Source organism: Dicentrarchus labrax, unplaced genomic scaffold (assembly GCF_905237075.1).
Source record: "Dicentrarchus labrax unplaced genomic scaffold, dlabrax2021, whole genome shotgun sequence".
Taxonomy (NCBI): domain Eukaryota; kingdom Metazoa; phylum Chordata; class Actinopteri; family Moronidae; genus Dicentrarchus; species Dicentrarchus labrax.
The window spans coordinates 10656029-10683035 of record NW_026136711.1 but is presented as its reverse complement, the minus strand read 5'-3'; positions in this window follow the sequence as shown (position 1 = coordinate 10683035).

Below are 27007 nucleotides of genomic sequence, written 5' to 3'. Positions count from 1 at the left end.
TCAAACAAACACAGGATTTTTGTATCATATAAGTTAAATACGTTAGTTAAGTGAATTTATGTACGTAAGTTATAATAAGTCAACACTGACTTTTCCAAACAGACACTTTTTACCCAGCAGGCTGCTGTTCATGTCCCGTGTGAAACCAAGTCAATGTTGACTTATTTTAACTTACGTGCATAAGTTTAATATTTAAATAACGCATTTCTCTTACATTATGTAACTTAACTGATCCTAAACCTAAACTTAGTTTTGATGCCTATACCAAACTTCAACCATTTCACAACATTAACCACATTAATTATTGCTACCATGAAGACAAAGGTCACCTGAATATGACGACAAAGGTCACCTGTCTATTGTTACCATGACGCCAAAGGTCATGCACTTCCAAAACTCATGAACTTGTGATATGAAAAATGCATAGGCAGGTGAAAATGTTATTTAAAGTGATGTGTTATTTATACGCCATCCCATGATACCATGGTGATTCATTTGGAGTCGTTTTTCTGGCCATTCGATGAATGTAAGTCCAGTGATCATTTTTGCATCTAAATTTTCATTTTCATTGAAAAATAAAACTATTACAATCATGACAATGATGTAATATTTGTTGGGGTTTTTTCCAAAAAAGATTTATAGGCCAGGGCTCTGCAGTGCTACAGTACTTGATTAGAATGCTGTATTGTCACACATTTTACCTTTATCCAAAAAAAAAATCACTTAATGTACCTTAATGTGTGTTTAAATATCCATCCAACATATACTTTTAAGAGAGGTAGTCAGGCTGTTTGTAACTTTTCAAAATTATTTGTGAATTTGTGAACCATTTTCTTAACAGGCAGTTGGTTTTTCCTTCATGTTATGCATTTTCAAAAAAAAAAAACTCATTCACTTACCCACACTCCTCTGTGTGGGTAGGTGAATGTTTAACCACAAATACTGCCAACTGATTTTCTTGGTCTGCTCTTATTCTGAAATGCATGGAGTGATTGGACTTACTTCCAGAGAGAGCTTCCGCTCATAACTCTGCTCCCTCTTGGACAATTCACATCGATTGTAAAGACACAAAAGCTGGATGTTATTGATCACTGTAAATTTCCTATGTTTTTATTAGTGGTGTGTGATTGATTTTATGTTACTCATGTGGTGTGATTGATTGTGTAACTGTGTAAAGGGTTGGCACTATAAAAACAACATGAATGCCCAGTTAATCTACACAATATCTTAATAAAGGTACAGTAAAAAAGGAAATCAATCAGTTAATCAGTCAGTCAGTCAAAGCTCTTATTAGCTTCCACAGATTTTTTTTTTTTAAATTTCAGATATAGAATGTGATTATGTTGACATTCCACCAAAGTTGGTGGATGTTGTCTTGAAAATATATATATATTTTTTTAATTCTAACATCAAATTTGTACAATTACAATACTTTTTTTGTAAAGCACCTTGTGACCCCAAGTTATTAGAGAAACTCCAGGACAATGTGTTGTAGGGTTGGAAGAATTCAGCTATCTACCATCTCATCCAAGGCCCAGATGTACTCCAGCCCTCCCTGCAATCAACAGTTCATACCCATTCCTACATTTAAAGAGCAGGATACGTCTTTAATATATTCACTTTACGCATATGCCTGCAAACTTAAAAAAACGAGTTCAGTTAACTGTCAGGAGAAAAACATTCCAGGAACAGGAAGTCAATAATGCCGGCATCCCCCTCAGGGTGCACATTACCATTGTTGTGAGCCAGGTTAATGTACTTCAAACAAGGTTTATTATATACTGCAGTGCACAGTAGTGAGGTAAGGAGCAGTCATGTGCTGTAGGTGAGGAAGGACTTGATTCAACCGATTGTCTGTGGTTGTGGGGTGTATTGATTAGAGTTATTGTAATTGTGTATTTTTCTTTTTTTTTCTCCTAATTTTTGTTTTTAATCAGTTTAATTTCACTTAGTTTCCAAACTGGATTTGCTCATTTCAGTTTAGTTTTTATGTTTAGTTTTATTAGTTTCATTACTAATTTTAGTTTTGTTTTATTATAATATGGGGGAACATTTTCAGGGGCAGGATATAAGAAGTGTAGAGGTATTACATTACAAAAACAATACTTTGTGAAGGCAACTGACTCACAGTAATGCAGACATCCCAGTAAACATCTCAATATACATGTACCAGTGTCTCCTCATGATTACCGTATTGATACATTACCTGTATATTTTTATTTCATTTAGTTAGTTTTCTTTTTTATAACGTCTAGTTTTTATTTTTATTTTAGTTAATTAAAATGTTATTTCACATGTAGTTTTATGTTTTGAGTTTATTTTTAGTGAACTATAACAACCTTAGTAATGACTCAGTTGTACTGTGGAAATATATATCTGTTTGTGGGACACATTGTTGGTGTAGGTGTGAGGAGATGACTCTTACCTGAACCTTTATGAAAAACACTGCTCATGGTGGATATAAAGTAGGAACACAGAACTTACCTTACCTTCTCTTATAGCTTGTACACAAAATTCTGTTGCACTGCACAACATATCCACACAGTTGCTTTGTTGTTATACTTCATTGCTAATCGGCCAACAGAAATTTGCAGTTAACTCATAAATTTCAGCTGACACAATCAGTTGGATCACAACTGTAAGTGTTGTGCATGCCAAACTACATGTTGCCCCCCAGCCTACCCTATTTAGGCAACTTCTGTCTGTTGTTTTCCATATTTCCCAGAACCACTCTTTGAACTTGTCTGGACTTGTTGAAACCATGTGTTGGATTCCAGTAAAGAACAACAGTTGTAGCAATTGCAACAGTACATTCAGACAAGAAAAAACTAAAATATTGGGTAATTTGTCTAGATTCATCCAGTGAGATTTAGCTTATTTATCAGTTGTACTAATAAGTATATTGGAATGGAAATATATTGTAGTAGTTTACTGGATAAAGAACATAGAAAAAAGGCACACGGTCAAGGTCCGGTGTGTAGGATTTCATTCTAGCGATGTAATTGCTGATCGCAACTCTGTCCCGTAACCCTCCCCTTCAAAGAACGAAGGAGAAGCCCACGAGCGTTCCTATCTAGAGCCAGTGTTTGGTTTGTCCCCCTGGGCTACTGTAGAAACATGGCAGTTCAACATGGTGGACTCCATGGAAGGTGACCCACAGATCTGTAGATAAAAGCAGCTCATTCTAAGGTAACAAAACCATAATGATTATACACTAATGAAAACATAGCTATGAAAAGTATAATCCATTACTGCCAATAGATCCTCCTAAATGAACCCCAACCCTTTCAATATTTCTATATTGGCTTGTTTTGGATGAAGGCCTCCAGTTTGATAGCAGCATAGATTTGGTGTTACGGACTGGAGGACATGACAGTTGACATCAAAGTTTTGAAATCTTTGAGATCTGTAAGTTTTCAGTTCCCCAATATTTTAGTAACACTGAGGTCATGAGTCACCAAATACAAAGTCCCTAAATTTGGTTTAATTAATAGGATTGTCCCTATTGTATTTATTAGGGACAGAGCCAGCGACCGCTGGAGGTCCCTATTGTTTTTGCTCGATTTCTTACCTATTCTTATTATTATTATTATTTTTAACCCCCTTCGACTGCATTTTTGCCCCCCTGAACATATACGAAAAGTCAGTTTTATTTGGCAAAGTTGTCAGGCCTGGTGAAAATGGGGATATTCTATGCGTCGCTTTCGGGTTGGCCACTAGGTGGCGCTACTACTGCGCCACTGCATAAAAAGTGCGTTTAGGCTAATAACTTCTGCATAGTTTGTCGCACATTCATAAACCTTGTATCCACGCGTTCGGTGAATGGAGCTGAATCTCCCCATATAGGCCCCGCCCACTTCCGCCTATAATTTTTTTTTCGTTAGAGCGCGAAATGTCCTTAAACTACTTTTCTGTGTTCCACCAACTTCCTGTAGATTTTTCGTCAAAAAAGGAAGTAGACCATTTCTCCACATTGCTATGTCCGATTGACATCAAACTTGGGTCCTTAGTTCCCCATGTCTTCCTTAGGCATCGTGCACAATTTCAGGTCATCGCCTCTAGGTGGCCCTCTTTAAAATGAAGAAGTTTATATCTCCATAACGGCACGTGTGATTGAAATGAAACTTGGTACGATGCTTGCCCATGGCTCCCTGAGGCTTGCTAAAAAAATTGTCAACAATCCGCCACTAGGTGGCGCTCTGGTGGCATGGTAAATCACTGTGCGGAGACTGTAATAGTTATGAATATCAAAATTCACAGGGCACGTGTAGAGTGGTGCCTGAAGCTCACATACCAAAAATCGTGTTTGTAGCGCCCCCTACAGGATAAAAAAACAGCAACCCCGGCGCCACGTTTCACCGATATGTACGAAACTCGGTAGGCACGTGTAACATGCCGGGACGTACAAAAACAAACGTACATGTTTAACCGTGTGCCGTGACGACGTGTCGAATTCCACCGATTGGCCATCAAACAGATAGTACTCATATCTTCAGCGTACAGTCCCACCCTGAACACGTCCTCATAACTTCAGCGTACATGATCCAATCTCAATGAAACTTCACGTGTTTGATAACAGTCCCACCCTGAACACGTCTACATGACAATATTCAGACATAGTGATAGCGCCACATACTGGTAACAGGAAGTATCACGTTTTATACTTTCATGTTGTACTCCTCGCAGGATGATCAGATCAAGCTTAAATTTACTTATAAAATGCAAAACACATTGTTGATGATATGTGTTGACTGTGGTGAGGGGGCGTGTCTGTGGGGTGGCGGGACATTTTGATGGACCGCCACAAAACACGAATTTGCTATAACTTGAGTGTACATTGTCCAATCGGCTCCACACTTCAAATGCTTGATAACAGTCCCGCCCTGAACACGTGTACATGACAATATTCAGACATAGTGATAGCGCCACCTACTGGCAATAGGAAGTAAGCGCTGCGTGGCGATTATGAGCTGAGTTACGTGAAATGACCGTGCCAGTGACGACTTGTCGAATTCAGCCGATTCGCCATAAAATACACAAACTAGGTGAAGTCCCATCAGTAAACTATATTCTGTAACAGTCCCGCCCTGAACTTGTCTACATGACAATATTAAGACATAGTGATAGCGCCACCTACCGGCAACAGGAAGTAAGCGCTGCGTGGCAATTTTGAGCTGATTTACGTGAAATTTCATGTTTTGGTCCGCACGTGTAACGATGGCACGCGACGCGGCTGCAGCACGCCCCGAGTTGCGTGGAGTGCGAGGTCCCGCTCAACGCTGCTTGCAGCTTTAATTCAGTTAGTTTCTGCTTTTAAAATCCAAACTCAAATAACTGTCTTAGAGCTCTGTTTCTATTTTCCTCATAATTAGTTCCAGATTACATAACTCTCACAAGGAAATTAGTGGGAAATTATGGACCCATAAAAAAAGTGTTAATACTATTATATATGTAAATTCCAGTAGAGCAACACTGAATCTTTTACTTACTTATTTTTGTTGGACTATAAGTAGTACATTGTATACAATTTTACATAGAGTCTAGAAGTATTGAAAACAGCCTAACATGTTTGTTTTGTTTTTACTTGTTTGTTTTAAACTTCTCCCAGGTTGTTAAAATACCCAAATTCCTTGAAAAATGATTGAAGGCCTCATTGTCCTCAGTGGAAGTTATGGCCCTGATAAGACCCAATCAGGAAGGAATGATGCTGACATATCACCAAAGCTATTACCAGATCAAAGCTTTGGAAACCATCAAACAATCCACTGCATAATATTGTCCCTGATAGGATAACATGGAAAAGGTTGATTATTCTGTTGGTTAGATTTGTTTTTATTCATTTGGCCACAGTATGTAGTTTAAATGTAATGATTCATTAAAAATGTTTCATATTGTATGGCTATAATCTGTGTAATTATATCTATATATATTATGATAATGCACATTTTCTGGAACAGCTGTTGAGAAGCTGGAAAAAAAAACGGACAGGAAAGTCTGCTTTTGGTTAATGCAGTGAATTGAAAAGCTGACGTATTTCATCATATTGATGTAAAAATCTAATACTGCCATAAAGCAGTCCTGTCCACCCTTGATTTGTAACACTGTCCAACGTTATCTAATGCAGATATATTAAAGGGAACTTTCTTTCTTTCTTTTTATTGCCCAATCCTACCTGGCTAGTTGCTTAAGTTTCTTAGTTATAAAAAACTTTTTGGGCTTCTATTTTTATGGTGATAAACAGACATAATTTGCAGACAATGCTGGTTTTTACTCCGATCATAATCTCCCTCTTATGTTGGTGTTATAGGGTGATATTCTGCTCTCTCTTATCATCTTTTGACACTCACTGCCCACTGCAATCCACAGTGGGGTCCACAGGAGTCACCCTCCCCACTCCTGGGGTCCAGGAAGGGGCTTTTAGGCCGTGCTCCTACACCGAGGGGCCTGCAGCTCATCAATATTGCAAAGGAATAAAGTAGGCTGGTGGTGAAGGACAGACGTACTGAGGCCTAATCAACCGTCACCGTGCTCCAAACAAGGCAACTAACAGGGATATAGAGTTAGGGAGTTAGCTGTTTAATAAATGATGAGGAAACATATGGCTTATTGTACATCTTTAAGAAATGTACCAGTGGTACAGGAGGTAAAATACAACCATGGTAATGTGTCATGCTGGTCTTTAGCCCAGAGATGTCAGTCAGCAAGTGAAGAACAGCACAGCTCTTGTTGAGGACAGTTTTATCTGAGGTATCTCAGGGTCAGCAGCAAAACAAGACACTCAAGCTTCTCACTTAACTGTTGTGGTGACCATAGCTTCTGCTTTATTCTTTCACTGACTCCTACCACCACCTGGTCATTGCATGTTTCTTGTAGACAACAGCAGAAGAACGTAAGATGCAGCTCAAAGGGATGAAGAGATTACCTTTATTTCAATTATAAAGTATACTGAATATGACTGACTTTGAACACAGCGGGGGCGCCGAAGCCCTGCATGGTTTTTGTTCATTATGCTGTGGTACCTCAGCGATGGCCTACAGTGCCGCAATAAAAGACCAATGAACGGTGCACATCCTGTATTGATTTGTTTGCTGAATATCAGAGTGAATTTTCAGATGTATTTATAATGGCCTTATTAAAGCCTGCTTTGATCTAAAGAATACAACAATAACAGAATCGTCTGTGTTGTTTGCAACCAAGATCCACTGTGGTAAAAATGTCAATATTAACTGGAGTTTTTCAGGGGTATTCAATTATTTTTCCTTTTAATCATAAAATGTAATCACTTTTATGGGTAGAGGGGTGGGCTTGGTGCGGTTATTCTTTTCTATCATTGATGCAAAGCTGCCCATCCAATGGCATTGCTCCACATATGAGGTTTTCTTTTTTTTTTTTTTTTGTAAATGAAATATTCTTTTTGAAATACAAACAGCTTTAATTATTGAAACTGACACTGCACTTGACTTTGAAAGACTGTCAGCAGTTGACATTGGATAAAGAAACAGGGAAATGTGAGGATTTCTGTGCTCTCCACTTGTATGATGAAGACATTATTTGGAGGTGACTCTCATCTGTTTTAAGAGTTATTGAAGCGGGCAAACACAAAGACAAGTGATCTGATGAATTGATGATTAATGTGAGAGGTTTTTAAGTAAGGATGAGAATCAACTCGCTCTGTGCTTGTTTTTTTAAAAATGATGTTCAAGTGGAGTCACATGAGAGACATAAGAGAGACAATATCAAGTGAAACTCAAGGGACACACATTATTCATTGAAAAAAAATAAATTGCCAGTTCACCCCCCCAAAAAATGAGAGGAGATAATATGGAGCAGCATTTGCTGGACAATAACTGCATGATAACAGTGAGGTAAGTGGCAGTTATCATAGACAATGATATGTTTATCTGGACTGAAATCTTTGAAGAGAAATACTACTTGATTTAACAATTCATAAACGATATGCTTTTACTATGGCCAAGGGTATCCAATCATTGCAGTTGGTTCTTCAAGTAAGGCTGTCACTACTTTAGAAAATCAAGCTGGAATGAATGAGAGCTAACCAATAATTTGTTGGATTTCATTTAAATGCTTATTGTGTGCATAATACTATACTATTGTACAAAATATTGTGGAATTGATGTAGTTATAATTTACAAAGCCTTACCTTAAAGCAGCTTTAATCAATATTTTTATAATAACAATGTATAAAATGTAAAAAAATAAATAGAAAAAAGCAGTTCCTCAAATGGCCACTTGAGGCTGGCTCCAAAAGCGCGAAATAAATCTGTTTAAATTGGACACTTTGAGTGACATGTGGGTGCCGTCACAGGTGGCTGGTTTTAAGTCTTTGACCCGCCCCACTTCCACGCTCAACATCTTCATTTCAGAACCCTATGGCTAACGTCACAGAGACTACGTTGCTGTTTTATACAGTCACCAAACAGCAGACAACGTAAGCTAGTAACATAGTTGAGCAAGGAGTTACTTGAGATCAAAAACAGAACTAAAAGAGAGTGAATACTGGACATTCACTAGGTGGCCAGAAATGAATGCTGATGTTTATAACTGCTAGATGTGTAAGCAAAGGTCTGCTAACTACTGCTATATCAACTTTAAAGGTGATGAAGGCCCGCCAAAAAATTATTCACTGCAGGTTTAATCATAATAATTTACATCTCAGAGAGACTGTATTTTTATCTGCTCAGCATGGTAGATGGTTAGTACAAAATATAATTTCCTCCATTTTGTTTTTAACAAAGAGAACATAGCAGTAATTTACTGATGGGGCAAAGCATACAAGAGCAAAAGTAAATTTTAGGAATGCCTCCTGCTGCAGTACAAGGCATAGCCTGTTGTGCTTATTGACTGTGAATTTTGAATTTGAAATTTTCAGATTGCTGGAATGATAGTTTTAAATCTGGATAAAATCTTCCATTAAAAAACTTCACTGCCGCGCTGCAGAAGTGGTGTTATGTCAATCAATAAGTTGTAGGTGCAAACAAAATTATTGCTGAAGTGAACACTTTGTAGTTCAGTTTGAAACACATTTGCAAGCAAAGAATCACTCACAACACAGACTGTCACCCGTCTTGGCTTTTCCAATTGAAGGTGGCATTTGCCGTTAGAGTTTTATGTTTTGAAATTTTGGTTCAATGAAATGATACACTGTCCCATTGCTTTGTCAGGAGTGATAGCAGGATCACATGAGCAGCTAATGAAAGCTGACACAGGGATTGAATCAGTATTCATGAATGTATCACATAGCTGACATGAGGCTATTGTTTAGGTGTTACAAACGCTACATAAATGAGCACTAAATTGCTGGCTTGTCTTTGTGTTAAACTGATCTCTCAGGTGCATGTTGTGATTATTATGAACATATGAAAGATACATACAGTCAGGACAGCAGGATGACACAGGTATTTCTTGTCATCTGGAGTCTTTTTTGTGGATTTTCAGTGTCGTGTATGTTATATAAAACTTCCCTTTCCCTCCACTGTGACACAATATAAATGTGTTGTTTTTTAAACCAAGAATCTGTTGTCCATATTTAGGGAAAGTTGGTTGAAACCCAAGAATATCATTTGGCTTGGCAGGCCTCTCTCTGCAACCAGTCGCTACTGCCTTCTGCCTTTGTAGATGAAAAAACAGAAACAAATTTACACTCCTTATGGATCCAGTCACTCAGAATTACTGAGCGAGACAATTTATAAACACTTCTTCCTGTTGGACAGCGTGTGCATACCTGCTTCAAATCAAGTCTGCAAGAGTTGTGGTTATCTTGTGGTGAGGGGTTTTTTCTTTGGCTTTTCATGGAGTCCACACCGACGTCATGTGCTAGAAATATTGCAGCTGAAGTTATTTGATCTTTAGCTGAGAAACATGCCAGTGTGAAGATGTGATAAAGCTGCAGATAGCAATTCAACGGGGACTTTGCATGTTTCCCTGAGCGTCGCTGACAGTGTTGCTTTCACTCTCAGCCTGATTGAGAGGCAGCCTCTCGGCTGCCAACAAACACAAATGACTGTCTCTGTTTCCCATTGTGTTGATGAGGTGCTGCAAAGGTGCAACGTATAGAGTAGCCAGAGTAAACTGAGCCGTGATTGCTCGGAGTTGAAGCGCTTCCATGTGAGCCGATCAGCAGTCCCTGTGCGCTCTGACAGCAATGTTTAGTTAAAGCACAGTTCCACATTAAACCGGAGCTGTGAAACAGTTTGACTTGTGCAAATATCATTCATACATAAAAAAAAAATGATCATGCTGTTAGTAATGTTTTCCTTTTTACGGAATCTGTGGCACTAAAGGTTATTTCACAACCGGGACTTTTTTTTAACAGGTTGTTGAATATGCCCTATATAAAACTCCCCACACACAGTGCATGAAAACATCAGTAAATTTTAAATATCTATAAATCGTTTTACTCAAGAAAGCTGGTGGAGCAGTGAGCCGTCAGCAGATGTGTCTGTGGCAGACAGAGTAGGAGAGTTTTTCTTTTCTCTCAAAGGAAGACAATACTGAAGTTCTTCTGAGGCCAGTGGTTTCCATCAGTGGTGTGCTGTACGCCAGCAACAGGGGCACTGGTTTGGCTGGATCACTAGACAGGAGACAGAGGGAGGGCAGGTTGTACATTTATATTAGTTTAGGATTTCATACATCATTAGAGAATGGACTGACTGTATTTATCCACAGCCGCTGCTCTACTCTGCTCTGCCAAGAGGACGCCCCCTCTGTCACATAACCTGAAAGACTAACTGAAGGAAGAAAAGGAACAGTATATTTCCTATAAACATAAAACAATGCCACTTATTGTAACATGGCACCACTTGTGTATGTTTCATGCATCTCATGAAACTCCACAGCACACAATACCACTGACAAACAGCAAATTAAGTAAACCAGAGCACACTCAATCCTTGTGAAAAATGCTTCACTTTGCTCATTTGGAGGCAAAATTAAAACAAACGTAAATAAATAAACAATTCAAGTTCTCCAAAGACTTCATTCCTCCATATTTCAAACACCACAGCAGCTAATTATAGCCTTAAGTCAGGCGCTTTGATGCATTTTCCCTCAGCAGGAATCCCTGGCTTTTCTTTTCCTGGAAGTGCTTTTCTGTCGGGTCCTGAGGTAAACTGCCCGATGGCGCACAGCAGGCTCTGATCACTCTGAGCATATAGTGCATTTATCTCTGTGTGTGTTTATGTGCATCTATGAGTAAAAAAAGAATAAGCGAGAGGTGACCCCATACCACATTGTCTCCATTGTGGAATGACACAAGATTCAGATTCTAGACTTTGAGGCTCTATAGAAGCAACCCAAGCTCGCTCTTGACATTTTGCAGAAAATTTGCGTCTACACAGTAAAGAAACCACGACCTTCCTGGTTAAAGTTGTGGACTCTCCGCAGTGTGGCACTCCACGTCTGACTTTGGCAGGCCCTCTGCATGTGTGCGGCGCAAGCCCAAGATCAACAGCGAAGAAGGAGAAACCACCCCGTGTGTCGGCGAACCACTGCTGTTGGGCCCGTCACACGCAGGAGGGCTGCTGCTGTCACACTCAAAAGCACGAAACCGTAAACTTGTCTGGTCTATATGAAATGCTTGGGAGTGAGGGGGGGGTCTTGTGTTCATGCAGGGGTGGAAGTGTATACCCTGGGTACTGCCATTTCCTCTTGGCTCCCTTCCCGGTCTGTCTCCAAGCCCACACCCCGCACAGGCATCCAGGCCGCCTCACATGCAAAGAAGTGTGAATGTAGTGCAGGGGGGGTTCACTCTGAGGCTAAAAAGGTTTCTCCGAGCAGTGACGCAGCTCCATCGTGCTCCCCTCCTATTAAAGTCAACCCAGGGTGACATATGACATCCAGACATGCAGGGAATAATTGTTTTTACTGATGCTCCCTGACGATGCCTCGTCCGTGTATGAGGCTCCTTGTCTCGGCAGACCGCCGCTCATGTGTTTCCCATCAGCAAAGTCTGTGGTTACCTTCCTGATTTTGCTGGACTGGAAAAACATAGCTAATATGGTGTGATCTGGAAAAAGCTTTGATGCAGGGGCTTTACAAATAAACCCCTGAATGCCATATGGTTTGCATTCATCTCTTAATTTATTTCCTATAAATGTCTATTGAATATTCTGCCGAGCCAACATGTGTGTAACCAGACTTGGAAAACAGAAGGCCAGCGAGAGCAGTTTGTGGCAAAGTGTGATTATTATGATTTGTCCGTTTTCTTCTCCTTGCTGCATGATAGATGAGTTGTAAAGTCGTTCCAAAACAAGCAAACAAGAAAACATGCAAACAGTTCCCTTCTGAGCTTTACAGTTTATCGGCTCACCTTATTGTGCCAGGCCCAACACAAAGAAAATTCCACTCAAAAAGCAATTCAAAAGTAATGATTGTAAGCTTCACGATGACTCATCAACTGACAGACTTTTCCCTATGAAGTTGGATATTGGGTTACCACTGACAGAGAAGTCAACAGACAGCAGGCGTCCAGTGGTGGAGGACATGGAAGTGAGCTTTTCCAAATGCAGAAGACTTTCCTACAGTGGCTTCCAAAGCAGTGAAGATATAACCTGCTTTCTGTGCAAGGCTCCCTCCGACTACCGGGAGCCCAACATTTGTCATCAGCAGCTGCCTGTGTGGGTGTCAAACACACGGCATTTTGTTCCTTTATTATGCTCAGAAGCATCTATGCAAAAACACCAAGGAACAAACATGTCAAATGTTCATTTCACAGTTGCGGTCAACAGTAAACCTACAATAGACAAATTTTCCACTTGCTTGACCTTTTATTCTCGATGATGTGTTTAAACTCTGCAGCTGTATGAAAGCTTGCAGGAAGTGACTTTTGTGCTGGAGTTTCATTTTCTGCCCACTAATATTCTAGAAACACACCAAAAGATAAACCCAGATTGTGAGGGGGAAAAAATGTGAGCATGGTTTAAACCAACAAAACAAAATTATGCATATAGATCGACTGAGCGTGCTGGACACTAAACAGCTGCCTCAGAGAACATGTCACATGCCATTTGGTGGCCACTTCAAGCCAAAATGAGACATTTTTAGCACGTCTGAGGCTTCTGGCAGTGTTAGTGCCATGCTGTGCTGTATACAGAGCAGTGAGCTATTAAAGGATGCACTTGCAGCATGTGACACTTAGCAGCACATGGTAAATATGTACCAGACAGAATATTCATGCCTATCCCTGCGGTCCCACCAAATGCATTTTAGTCCGAGATAGTAGAGTCTCGTATTTACTTTCAGCGAGGAAAGAGGAGGAGAGGCTATAATCACTGATTGAAATGTAAATGTGAGGTAGCTAACTGAAGTATTAGGGCCAGCGAGTGCGCAGAGTGGAGATATGAATTACAATCTGTCTGACAAATTTTTCTCATCGGACATTATGTAAATTGAAGTATAAGTGACTGGTAGTATTTGAAACAAAAATCGATGCAGTAGGCGATAAGTGAGAGTGGTTGACAGAGTGGTTCTGGATATCCACAGATATTTCAAATTCAGGGATGATAATTTGATCATGCAAAGTATATTCATTACATAAGGGCCCCTGCATGCTAATAGAAGACATTCTGCGTTCTATAAAGTTAATATTGACTATAGTTGATCATTTAAAACTAGATGTTCTTATCATGGGAGGTTTTCAGGGTTTTTAAAGTTGAACCGAAATTAAAATTCAGTGTTGATAAGACATCCATATGCATATATATGCTTGGGGTTTGTTGACTTGTGTAATGACTTGGTCAAAATTGTAATTACCATAAAGAAGATTTATTTTATTATTTATTAATGCGAACAAATGAATTGTTGTTGAATTTTGTTAAAAGGTTTCAATCTTTAATAACAAGTACTGTAGTTGATTGTTATTATAAACCTCAGGGACACATTTATAGAAGCTAATGGAGCAGATGGTAGACCGGATGTGTCCTCCAGTGGGTGAGAACATTTGCCACTGATTGATGGTGAGCGTACTGTGATTCGATTTGAGCAATATTCGGCCAAACAGACAGTTATGGTGTTTTCACACCGCCGCTTTGAGTCTGGGTAAAACCTGCGTTGTTAGCCATTAGCTGGTTGCTGTAGGCTACGCTCATTTGCCAACACAACCAATGAAAGAGAGACAGCTAAGGCTACCAGCTTTTAGCCAGCTAGGCTAACTAGCTTCCACTTTCAGACTGAAATACAAAGTTAACAGCACAATGGGAATGTTGTGCCAAAGGACAGACAACTTAAATTGGTAATTATTGATAGCTAACACAATGTGGACTGTACAGTTAGACCAGTCACTAACACACCACAGACATTGAGACTCAAGGATTGAACACGGTTTGCACAAGTGTGTTCAGAAATGGTCTTATCCACTTTGGAAACATTGAGAATTATCCACAATAGCTGTTGTATCAATATAGTATATTTTCTCACAACAAACAAAATACACACTGACTTTAAATCAGGAGTCACCGTACATCTGGTCATAAGAAGTTGTGAATATGATTTCATTTAGAGGACAAACATTCACAGAGATTCTAATGCTGACCTGAAATAACATCAAAGTAAAGTTTTATCTTTTTCCTCCTCTGTTTAGAAATATAGTAGCCTTGGCAGGAGGGGGGGGGTAAACGGGGTGGACCAGCCCAGTCTGCACCCAGCCCAGTTCCCCGTCTGTAAACAATAGGGGTGTGGATTAGTTTGGAAACAATGTGTTTATTTAAAAAGCCCACTTCCTGTATGGACTCAGCAAGTCTCCCATTAATTTTATTGGCGGCGGCTCCAGTTCTGAAAATCATTGTTTAGAGGGGGGAAAAATACAAAACACGCAAGGCAAAAAGGAACGCTTTGCATCAGCACTTGGTTCCTGTGTGATAGGACGACAGCATTAATAGAATTGGTGCTAGCTATTTGTGTTTTTTAATCATCTGGAGGGATCTTACAGTAGGTACCAAGGACAAAAACAAATGAGGAAACATTTCGATGTTTTTGTTGAGTCTGCTTTGGAATAAGCTCACTGCTGTGTGCCCTACGTGTAGAGATGTGAGTTTCATGAAGAAGAAAAAAAACCAACAGAAAGCCAAACACAGTTTTTCTGCTTAGTCTAAACTGCCATGAGCGGTCTACAGAATCTGCCTGCAGGGGCTGAGATTCAGCTGTGGGCTGTGGAGCCCAGGAGCGACGCCCACCACCCCCAACTGCCCAAAGCCACATCCTGTCCAAAAGGAAAAGACTTGCACTTTCTCCTCAGGAGGAACACATGCATTAATGTGATCTCAATTACTCATAACACAGTTGTGCAGCAGCACTCACACCTCACAGCCTCATTCAGGGTTGGTCACATCCTGTTGTACACATGCACTTTAACTTTAGCTGATCTGATGGCTGCTGTGGAAAGTTTTGAGGCCCCCGAAGCAGGAAACAAACAAAACTCCTGATGTGCCGTTACGCCAAACCAATTTTGCGATACTGAGTAGCCTCGGCGGAGTTTATGAGTTCATTTCTGAGACTGACAGATATGAGGGGGGATGAAAAGGCATTAAGAATAAGCAGTGCAACCTTAGCCCATCCAGACGCGTGCTCAGAGGCCAGAGAGTAACAGGTAAACTCGGGGGAGGGTGGTTAAGCCCTAGTTAGGCATGTAAATCCCACCCTTTACAGGCAAAGCGCTCCAGTAGATCCCTGTCAATTTCCTGCAGCTGTGCTTGGGCGGATTTACATGAATACACTCTATCACTAGCGCTTAGCCTCCTGTGTTATACATTTACTCACTTTTGGGTTGGTTCTAAAATTGGTTATTTTCCTTTTACTTTTTTGTCTTCGGTAGAGAAAGAATGGTTTTATTTACAAGCCACCCGGCATAGATTCTTTTGTAAATTGACTCCTCAGTTTTGTCCACGAGCCAGGCACAAGAAGGTTAGCTGCCTGTTTCCTGATAAGCTGGCAGAACCTATCAACCCCGGCAAGAAGATAGTGCTCTGTATTTCTGTCATGCTTTATCATCAGCTGGGGTGAAACTAAACCGGTGTTAAGCGAGAGTAGAGGGACCATTTCCCTGGATTACAGGCGTCAACTTTAATTTCAAAGACCAATGGTGTATCCAGGGAAGGTGCAGGCTTCGCTTGCCACAGATTGGCAGCGGGCTTCTGATAAGGACCCAGTAGCGTTGTTCGCATTCACCGCGGGGGCCTATTGATCTCCGAGCCGCTGGTTCATTTCATAAAATACAAGGCAAATGGTGTTAGAGCGGCAGTATGGCTCCCTATTCACCAGACACGCTGCGTCCTGTGCCAAGCTGTCTCGGCTCTGTGCTGTGGCGAACAGGAAACGCACTGCAGGAAGACAGGGTATTTGTCAGTAGTCATTAAGGAAGGAAGTGACAGTTCAAGCTTTTTGCTTGTAGAATACAGCGCAGCAAGCTTCTGAGGAAAGATGCTTTTTCTTTACAACAAAAACAGGTTACAACTTTTTTTATTCCGTTTCTATTCAGAGAATTCATCCAGCTCAGCATGAGACGCTCTCACTGGTCAAACCGAACCTGAGCTTAAAGCAGAGCTATCATCTGAAGTATCAGTGTGAAGTTCACCATCTGAGAGTAAAATTCATATCAACATATTGAGCACTTATTCATATTGAAATGTCTCCCTCCTTTTTTTTTCAAAACCAAATTTATGAAAAGCATAATCACAACATGAGGGCCCTCTTATTTTATTATCAGTGGGTGTTATTATTAGAAAACCATTTCAAATGATATGTCACATGGGAACAAATATCATTTACAAACCACTAATGACTTGCAAACACTCCTCTAGCCTCCGGTGCAGAATGACGCCGTCTCGCAGCGTGTGCTCTGCTCGCCTCTCCGCGGGGACGTGCAGTGGGACGCTGCACGCTTTCAGAATCAAACAGAATAAACAGGAAGACCTCTTTCTTTCAGCAGAGGCCATACAGTGGCAATAACACATTAATTCTTAAAAATCAGCCCATTTAAACCTGTCATTACCACGGCTGTCTAATGGTTTTAAGGTGTGTGTTTGTTGCAAAAATTCAAATGAGACTCTAAAATATGTACATATTCTCTGCAGAGATGGATTAGGTTTTGGATATTAATAATTAAGCAGGCATTATTATTATTACACTTTGCATCTTCTGGTGGATCAAACTCACCTCACTGCTGGACTGCTAATAATGAGTCATCAATAAAACATTCTCATAATGTCAGGAAGACACTTGTGTAGATGCACGGTCTAATTTTACACAGGCTGACTTGGTCATTAGTTCACTACGGCGTGAATGCTTCGCCATGCAAAACACAGAGGAGGTTACAGAGGTGGCCTGATGTGGCCTGACAGTCGGTGCATCAAGCCGCTCCTTCATTAATGTTAATCATCTTGAAATTGTGAATAACCAAATCAGTGCACCTATATGCAAATATTTAAAGCATTTTACTTTTTAATGGAAAAGATGTTTTTGTTTCTGGCACTATCATTTGCATAGTAATAGTGTCTTTTGTGTCGTGTTTCTTTAACCCCACACCGGCCCGGATGAGCGCTGGATAGTCATCTATGCTTGGATTGGAGCTGCAAATGAACAGATAAAGGCTACAGCATGCAGGCAGAAAAGAAAATCACATTAAAACTCCATGTAAAAGTTTCCCTCTTCAAATCAGAAATCATCCAGGCTGTTGGACTTGAAACCTTCCAAAATTTCACAGAGCTGTAATGAGAAACTAAGAAAAGCACAGACCAGAGGGAGAGAGCCGACTTTATTGCCACCCAGACATAATAACTTAATGCAAATTGTAACTAGTTAAGCACAGCAAAATAATATGATACCATTGTCTGCGGCAGATTGATATTATAATGTTAGCATGTGCAAATAATCACATTTTCTCCCTGATACAATTACATTATTTGTTATGGTTGTATCATACACCAATAAAAGCAAACATCATATTAGGATTCATGGCACTTTTCGCATTGCGTTATCAATATGTGGAAATAATTGTCTGCTGAGAGATTAAATTACATTATTGTGTATCTTTTTCATGCCTAATAAATAATGATGGATGGCTCTTATTTTCATCACCACCTGCAACCATTTTGTCTTCTTCCCCCTGCAAGTTAAAAATGAGAGAATAAATAAAGAAATAAAAGGGGAGAGTGAAGAACCTCGAGCGATACAAACCCGGAGGTTGTTGTCGCTGAAGTTTTAGTGTCTCATCAAGGCGGAGAAACAGCAAATATAAACCAGATAGACACCCTAAAAGTCAACATGCCACTGTTTACTTATTGATACATCTTATGGCATGCGCACACATTCAGATGATGAATTACTGATTGACAATGCGAAAGCCTTGCAGGGGATTTTCTGTGTAACGTGACTTTATCAGATGTTGTTCCAACTGCAAAAAATACTTCAAGCAGGAGGTAAAAACCTCTCAGAAACATTACGCAAGCAAATGTTTAGTGTTTTTATGGTTTTTATTTTTGTATTTTTTCAGATAATTTAGCAATAGTCTGGGTCATCTTCATCAGAGATGTCTAACCCCATCACTGATTCCGCATCCGTGTCTCTGACAGCAGCCACACTACATATGAATAAATGCAAAATCTAGAAAATGTTTGGCACATCAATATACAGTACATACAATGGAAAAAAATATGAAGAGCACGCTACATATCAGTCAATCAATAGGATGATCACATGTATGGCAATCATCAGATCATTATTTGGCTACAGTTACTTAGTTGTGTAAATAAATCCAGAATAACTGAACAAGAAGTAGTTTTCAGTTGGCAAATACTCTTTAACATAATTGTAGTCAATGTGTACTTAAATGTATCAATGTGACATGCTGTGTAAAATGTAGCCGGGGGGCTGATGCTAACTGTGAGCTACACCTGAACTGTATAAACCTGACGGAGATAACTGATAAGGGTGTAAAGTTCCAAGGCGAAAAACAAAAACTTGCTCAGTCACTTACTCACAGAAAGTTGAGCTTTAGTTCCTGAGAAAGTAAAAAAGGAAAATGAGATTTGTACATTTCAAAAAAATTGAGGAATATAAGAATATTTTGAGGCTTCACATCTGAACAAAGGTGGCAAAAGTATACACATCCTTTACTTAAGGGCAGATAGCTGTGTTACTCAAGAAAGAGTGAAAAAATGCAGGCTCTGAAATGTATTCAAAGTGTAAAAGTAAAATGTGTCTTGGTTTTTCTTTTAAAGAACATTTCTACTAACTGTTTCTGGCCAACGCTACCTGAAGCTTTAAATAGTCTCCCTCTCTGTTTTGTCCTGTTATGTCATTACTTCTTTTACGTTGTTTGTCATTTTCACCATATTACATCTGTCATGTGTTATATGCACCGGTCTTGATGTTGGGAAGATAATTATAATCATAATAATATTATAAGGAATAGAAAGTACAGATATTTGTTTAAAAATGTATACAGGGAGTTAAAGTAAAAGAAAAAGAAAAGATTTTCCCACCTCTTCATCTAATGGTTAAATCTATCTGAATGTATTATATATATATACTATATATGGTAAAGAGTACAGTAGCAAATATTTGCCTGTGAAAGCCTTTTGCCTTAATGTATGTGGTTTGAATTCCCCTCTTTGACATTCCCTGAATTTTATTTCAAATGCTGCACTGGAAAAAAAAGTTGCTCAAATTCAGTTGGTCATTTTCACATGAAATAATTCAAGTTAAAAAATTCCAGTTGCTGAATTTAAAGAAATATGAGAAATATCTGAATTTGTCAACCTGAAAAAAAAAATGAAATAAAAAATAATCATAAAACTTGTTATGACTCTGGAAAGCCCAATGAGGGGAATTCAAACCACAAAACTAAAATACTTTTATATTTAAATTATAACATGAAATCATCCATGTTGGTTGATTTTCACAAGATATAAAGTGTACCTTTAGCAGGTGGTTTTCTAGTCCTGACAAATGTCTGAGATTAACCTGTACGTCCAGCAGCAGCCAGATGTGTGGCCGTCTGACTCATTTATAATTCCTTTTCACTCCTTTCTTTTGCATAACCTTAATTTTAATCACTTCATTTGCACTTTAGGAAGATAAGAGAATTGATTAGCCACCACTCTCCAGGATGCTTCATGTTTGACTTTCCCTTTTTTTTCTTCCAGTCCACCAATCTTAGCTGTCAATACCTGAAACTCTTGTTGCATGTGATGCATTTGTGGTGCGCTATTATGCAGCGATAAAACAAGGTAAGGACATTATAGTCCCCCCACCAGTTAATTGGCATCAGAGAGAGAAATGCTGTTATAACTTCATAACTTCTTAAGTCATGCCTTGTGCACAGCTAGACGTACGGCGTTGTAAAAATTTACATTTTAATGAAATATTTGAATAAGCACTTGAAATTCACTCTACCAGGTCTCCCGGTTCTAAAACCAACATTTCATGTTTGTGTTTTGAATGGCAGCGTCAGAGAAATTAGCATGCCAGTCATACAGATTAGGAGGGCATCAGTGTAAAGTCACAGGCTTTCTCAATCAAGGTTCACTGCAGGTAAACACTACCCATGACATGTTTAAATGATAGCTTTTTTGAAAGAAAGGAGGGGGAAAGCATTAAATTCACAGGGGAAGGAGAGAAAGCCCATATAGGAATCAGAGCAAGAGAGAAGTGGATAGAAATTCCGACTGTTGGCAATGAAGGCTATCTACAGTTTACAATAATTCACTTCCTTTTAACTAAACCTATCAGAGAACCACACAACTACAATTTAAATTTCCACATGAGTGATGCTTCTAAATCAAAAATAAAATGAAAGCGTGTGTATTGCGTCCAATTATATTTAAGAAAATATGGATTATGTAGTTGTAAATAATGTATGACCACGGTGTGTATTAAACAAACATGTACAGAGGTGGGTAGTTTGGCAGTTGGGTTTTTAGGCTTTGGTGTTACTGAAATAGTGTAATAGTTTATCTGTTTAATCAGAAGGAATACAGAATACAGACATTTGTGCAATGCACTTATTCGCTTTCTTCCTGAGTTGAGGAGATTGATACTACTCTCATGTTTGTACGCTAAACATGAAGCATGAGCCATTTTTATATGCAAAGGGGGTCAGTCGTCCTCCACGGAGTCTGCTATGTTTCTACAGTATCCCAGAACCCAGGCCCGAAGAGCGTCGAGCTTTGAAGTCAATTTGACATAGTGGCCAAATTGTGTAATTGCAAATGTGGCGTCCGTCCCAGGATCTACACGGACCCCAAACACTTTTTCACATAAGCTTACATGGTGAAAGAAGTGGCTGTAAAACGGTGGATACATTTTTTGGAGCGCCGCAACCCCCCCAATATAACTCGTCTCTAGTGTGCTTGTTCTATGGTATTTGGTGTCATGCGCCACTGAACAGCTTCCATAAGAATGAACAGAGCCCTGCCTCCAATGCTATATCCAGATCGCATTTAATACATTCATGCCCAGAATGGCCAAACCAAACACTGGCTCTAGATAGGGCCTTTCGTGTTTTCGCGAGTTTCGCAGCCACCCTAGTTTCTCCTACACACTTGGAAGGCGAGGGGTATTCAGTTGGTCATGTTATATCTTGGAGTTTGTTACCTTCATATGGAGGTAGGCTAACTGTTTTGTTGTTGTGCTAAGCTAAACTAACCGGCTGTAGCCTGTAGCTTCATATTAAGCACACAAACACATAAACTTATTTCACAATGTGGAACTTTTCATGGCTAGCAAGCTGTGTGAGCCATACAAACAATCCGTACCTTGTTATTGGTGGCATATTCTTCTCCTCACCAATCAGAAATCTATCATCTCTTTTTAAAATCATCCTGTGAAGCAGCTGCTTTTCTGTTAATTTGCTGCAGGAGCCGCTTCTCTGTTAATTCACTCTGACACAAAGTGCGAGAGTGAGAAGTAATTATTCATGTTGTTTTGCATCTCTTTAATTATTCAAATAAAAACATTTCTTACAGTGATGCTGGATGCTGGCCCATTAGCACAGGTCAGACAGCGAGGGCTACAGTGCAGTTCATCATGGGAGTCACTTTGTTTACAGCGGCTAGGATCAACCCGAGGCTCCACACCTGCTCCACATACGCAGGTTAAAAGTGAAGCTGCAGTTCGTTATGTACCTATAGTGACATGGCTGCAGCTCAAGTGTCAGGCCTTGTTGACTCAATTTCCACCTAAAACTTTTTTTCATTTCTGTCAAAAACCAATCAAATCTAAGGAATTGTATCTGTAGGAGGTATATCAGGTAGTGTGTAGACCATTTCTGGACTCTTAATCCCTGATTTACGTCTCTTAACAGAACCTGTCTTGACTTGACTTCTTTACTGACCTGGAGTGTGTTGTCTTAAAATGTGTCAATAAAAGACTATAAGTCCTGAACGTGATGGGTGAAATAAGAGCCGGTGAGCTTACATATCAACAGATCTATCTCCAACTGAGCTGACTCCATCCACTGATGAAGACACACGGTTAAAAACTTGGACCTTGAGTTGGGATTAAATGTTATTTCCAAAAGTCAAGAATAAACTTTGACATAAAAAACTTCACAGAAGTGGTCCTGACTGCTCAAACTGTTCATTTCAGAGAAGAAGAGAAGAAATTTGGGGATTTGGGTTGCTATAACAACATCAGAGCAAGTATCTTTAACCAACGGTGCATCCACATTCAGTTCGCAACACCTGCATTGTGTGTCATCTCCAGTTAGTGAACCCATCTGTGGATCCAACAGCTCCCCCACCCTTAACCCTCTGTTACCAAGAGAAGGAGACATCTGAGCATCTTAGCTATTTACTCAATGAGCGTAATCACCATTGGCTTCTCAGACGAGGCCTGCTAACTGATGTGATAAGTACCTTTATACTTTCATCTTCCTTTAGTTTCCTTTTTAATTGCTTGGACTCTCTTTGAAACCTAGCTGTGCCTTCTAATAAAGAAGAAAGCGGGCCCAGCTGTGTTGTGTTGGAGCTGGAGCTGGTAGTAAAGCAGGCCTCGTGGTATTGTTGTGTATGAGTGTGTGTGTTTGTGTGTGTGTGTAGGGGTGGGGGGCAGCGAGGCATGCCTTTTGAACAGCAGGTGGTAATTGAAACAAAACAAGGGCTGATTAGGGAAGCGTCTGGCAACTCATGATCCAAACAGAGAGCCGCCGAGGAGCCCAAACACAAGAGCCCTGGAATAAAGTGGTCATCATCTAATTAACAGAACACATTTTAATTACCGAGTAAACCAAGCAGTGCAGTGTGTCAATTTAACTGATGTGGTAAGTGCCAGTTTACAATATCAGAAACAGACAAATAATTGGAATCTAATTACAAGCAGGTCTATTGCACACCAGCGCCTGCAGCCCATCTTAATAAACAAATTTTTACATCAAACCATGAATAACAAACACTGCAGGACTGCTAATTGCCTCGCTGCAATGTTGGGAGTTTGCCAGCTTTGACTATTTGACTGAAGCTCTTGTGTGAATGGATGAGGCTGTGCCACGCTTTAATTAGAATAAAGTGAACAGCAGCCATCCACGTTTGTTTTTGTAATCTAACAGAGCGAAATAATATGACTGGTGATCTGTTATAGTTACAGGGTCAGCTAACAACTAAGACACATTTTCTCACTTACTTCAGGTAGACATTTAGATAGTTTTGGCTTCATTCACCCAGGCTTCAAGATATGTTTGAGGTCTCTACCCGACCACAACACAATGGAAGTGAAAGGAAATTCATTTGTGGTGCTCACAGCATTGAGAGATTAGCCTGGTCGCAGCCCCACAAATGATATGGAAGCCCATTTCTGCCAGGATTACAAAACAAACACGAAAAGTTCTGCATGATAAAATAAAACTTAAGCATGGTTGGTTAAATTACACCAAATCAAAATATTAACTAGGACATGCCAAATTATGATGTCAAACTTCTGACTCAGTACCACATCATTTTGATTTAGTAAGCTAACGTTCAAACTTACTCAGTTTAAAAAGAAAATTCACATTTTTTTCTTTTCTTATGAGCTTTTCATAGCATCAGCACTTAGCTCTCCGACCACTCAACCAACCATTGCTATGCAGTCAGGATTAACAATGTTGCCTTGACGATCGTACCTAGCTAGCTAGCTACCTAGCTATGTTCCTCCTTGAAAAATAGTGACAGAAAAAAACTAAGTTTGTTCTTAGTCAATTTACAAAGGAAAGTCTTAAATTGCTTTATTTCTTTAATTATTGTGAAAAACATCAAGTGCTATCAATAGCTAGCTCAGCTTCTGTATCAACTGAAACTGACATTAAAAACAGCAACGTCTCCAGAATATGTGTCGCCATTACTCTGGGTCATTCACAGAGCACACAGTCATCAGTTTTCATAGGGACTATTTATTTGGTAAAAAGTAGTTCCGGTGAGGTCTGTGGGTCATCTGCAGTAATTGCAACTTTGTTTCTGGAAAAAGAGTTTTTCACTGAAATGGGGAAGGAAGGAATTATCAATATTGCTGATTGATCACATTCTGGAAATGCATTATCTGCATTATTGGCTTCTCACTGTTCAGAGAATTCAATGAAGAACTGGAGGAAAACACACCTGTTTTAGTGAGGTAATGAAAATGCATGACCCATGGCTTTCTCCCCTACATGATAGGACATTATCAATCAGCATCAATATCTCTGATTCTGTTTTTAGTATTTAAAATTTCTATATAAAATATAAAACCCAAACTATCTGCATGTATGTATCACCACGGGTAAGTGAGACCCAGAAATGTTTGTTATTGGGTGAACTGACCCAAAGAAATCAGAGACACAATAACCATATTTACTGGTTGATTTATTTTAAATGTGAAAATGATTCACTGGTGTGTTGTCAATGCTCTGCAAGGAAATTCAGATTTATGTGAAGAGGGCCAGTATTGGCTGATTGTGTCACTGCACCAATATATCCACACAGACCCACTGTTCCCATAATATTTCATCCACCTTTATGGTCTATAATAATATCATATGTTAATGCTTCTCTGTAAGTTACTGTGGAAAGATTAATTATCGTGAATGCTTCTGCTCTGGATGACTTTTAAACACAAACACCTTCCATTACTGGGTGTTCCCTCTAACTTTATGTTACCCAGTTTGTGATCAGTGTCATGAAAACAACATGGATATACATGAATCCTGACTGTCCAGTGAAATACGGCCTACAGAAAGATTGCTTGTGATTTTATATCGTTTCCATTAAATCTTGTCTTTCAAAGGCCTTAATTAATAATACACCTGACATTTATGTTTTCCAGCAATAAGCTAAGCAAGAAAACGATTTATGTCACCTAAAGCTTTTTAACAAATCAATGCAACTATTTGTAATTGCTTGTTTCACAAGATTAAAAGTGCTTAGACTTGATCTCTGTCTCCTGTTTAGTAGCCAACATGACCTGTGCCTCCGTCGTAAAAACGCAAGTCCTGGTCATCAGCATTAGCTCCCGTCACCAAATCCATATCGCTATTATTTCTGGAATTTTAATGCTGTTACAATTTATAGCTTATCAAATGCAGTTACCTAAATTGCTGTTGGGAAAAGACAGTTTAACTGTCTCTTTTTAATTACGATATAATTTAATGTTGAGGCTGAGATGAGAGTCCTGCAGCAGATGACAAACACAGGTCTGTGTGAAACGGTTCTGCAGGCTGAAATAATGAGGAAAACAGCACAGGTGCCATCTGCAAAACGGAAACTGTAAATATATCTGGTAATATGAGTTTGTATCAGTCAGAAATATATTCTCTTCACTTTTTTTGCATTGATTGACTTTACAGCTAAACACAAAAGCTGTTTTGCATTGCGAGTGCTGCAAAAAGTGCATCTATCATGTGGAAGTGTAAATGTGTTCAGACTACTTAATTCTGCATTAACCCTTTCTTCTGTCATCACCAGTTCAATTACATGAGATACAATCAGAGTGTGCAGCTCCGCGTTGCCACACTGTACAAAGAGAGACTTGGAGGAAACCATCTGAACAACCAGCATTTTATTGCATGTTTAGAATGCTCATGTCAGTCTTCGCCACTGACTTACAACAGAGTGGTCTGCATCAGACAGACGAGGAATGATGAGGAGGTTACAGACTGATGGAAGTGATGAGCAATAATATTTCTCTATAAAACAAAAAAAAAAAAAACAGGAAAAAGAAACTACAGAGTACATCTTCAAAGAAAAGAAAAAAGAAAGAGAAAGAAAAGCTGCTGCAGGATGAGAGCACCGTGACAGCTCCTGGGCTGCCCCCCTCCACCCCTCCTCTCTCCCTCCCTCCCTCCATCTGGAAAAGACACAAAGTGTGGTGTGTGAGAGAGAGGGAGAAGAGAGGGGGACGGAATGACAGCGGGCTGGATGGTCGGTGATGGATGAAACAATGGCGTCTTAGCTCGGGTGCCAGTGTGTGATGTTGGGGGATCTGATGCCACACGGCCGCAGTTTGCAGGACGTTAGTCTCCAGCAGCGTCTAACCGTTGACCTGCCTGCTGTGCTTGGTTTGACTCATTTACAATGACCCTTGAGATAAAAATATAAATATCTTGATGCCAAACAAAAATGTGTGTTTTACCTACGTGACATGGATGAGACATCTTTGATGCGCAAGTGAAATTATTTTTTCCAAACAAAAAAAAAAAAAAAGACAGCATTTAACAATATTCTTTACATCTTGGCACTGCATATTTTTTTCTTTTTCCTATTAATTTCATATAAAATATCATTAGATTGATACACCCTTATATTATTACTGACCACTTAAACCATATCCCCCCCCACACCCCCACACCCCAATCTCTGTGACCCTGGGATTAGTCATGCAAGATATCTCCGTCTTGTAGAGGAAATATACCTGTCTGCCCTTTTCTCAGAGCAGTAATCTTTAACATACAGCCACAGAAGGCAGTGGTTGGACCATCAAAAGGAAGTATCAAAAAACAGCTTAACACAAAGAGGGAAAAAAATCTGTACAAAATGCTTAGGTCAATGAT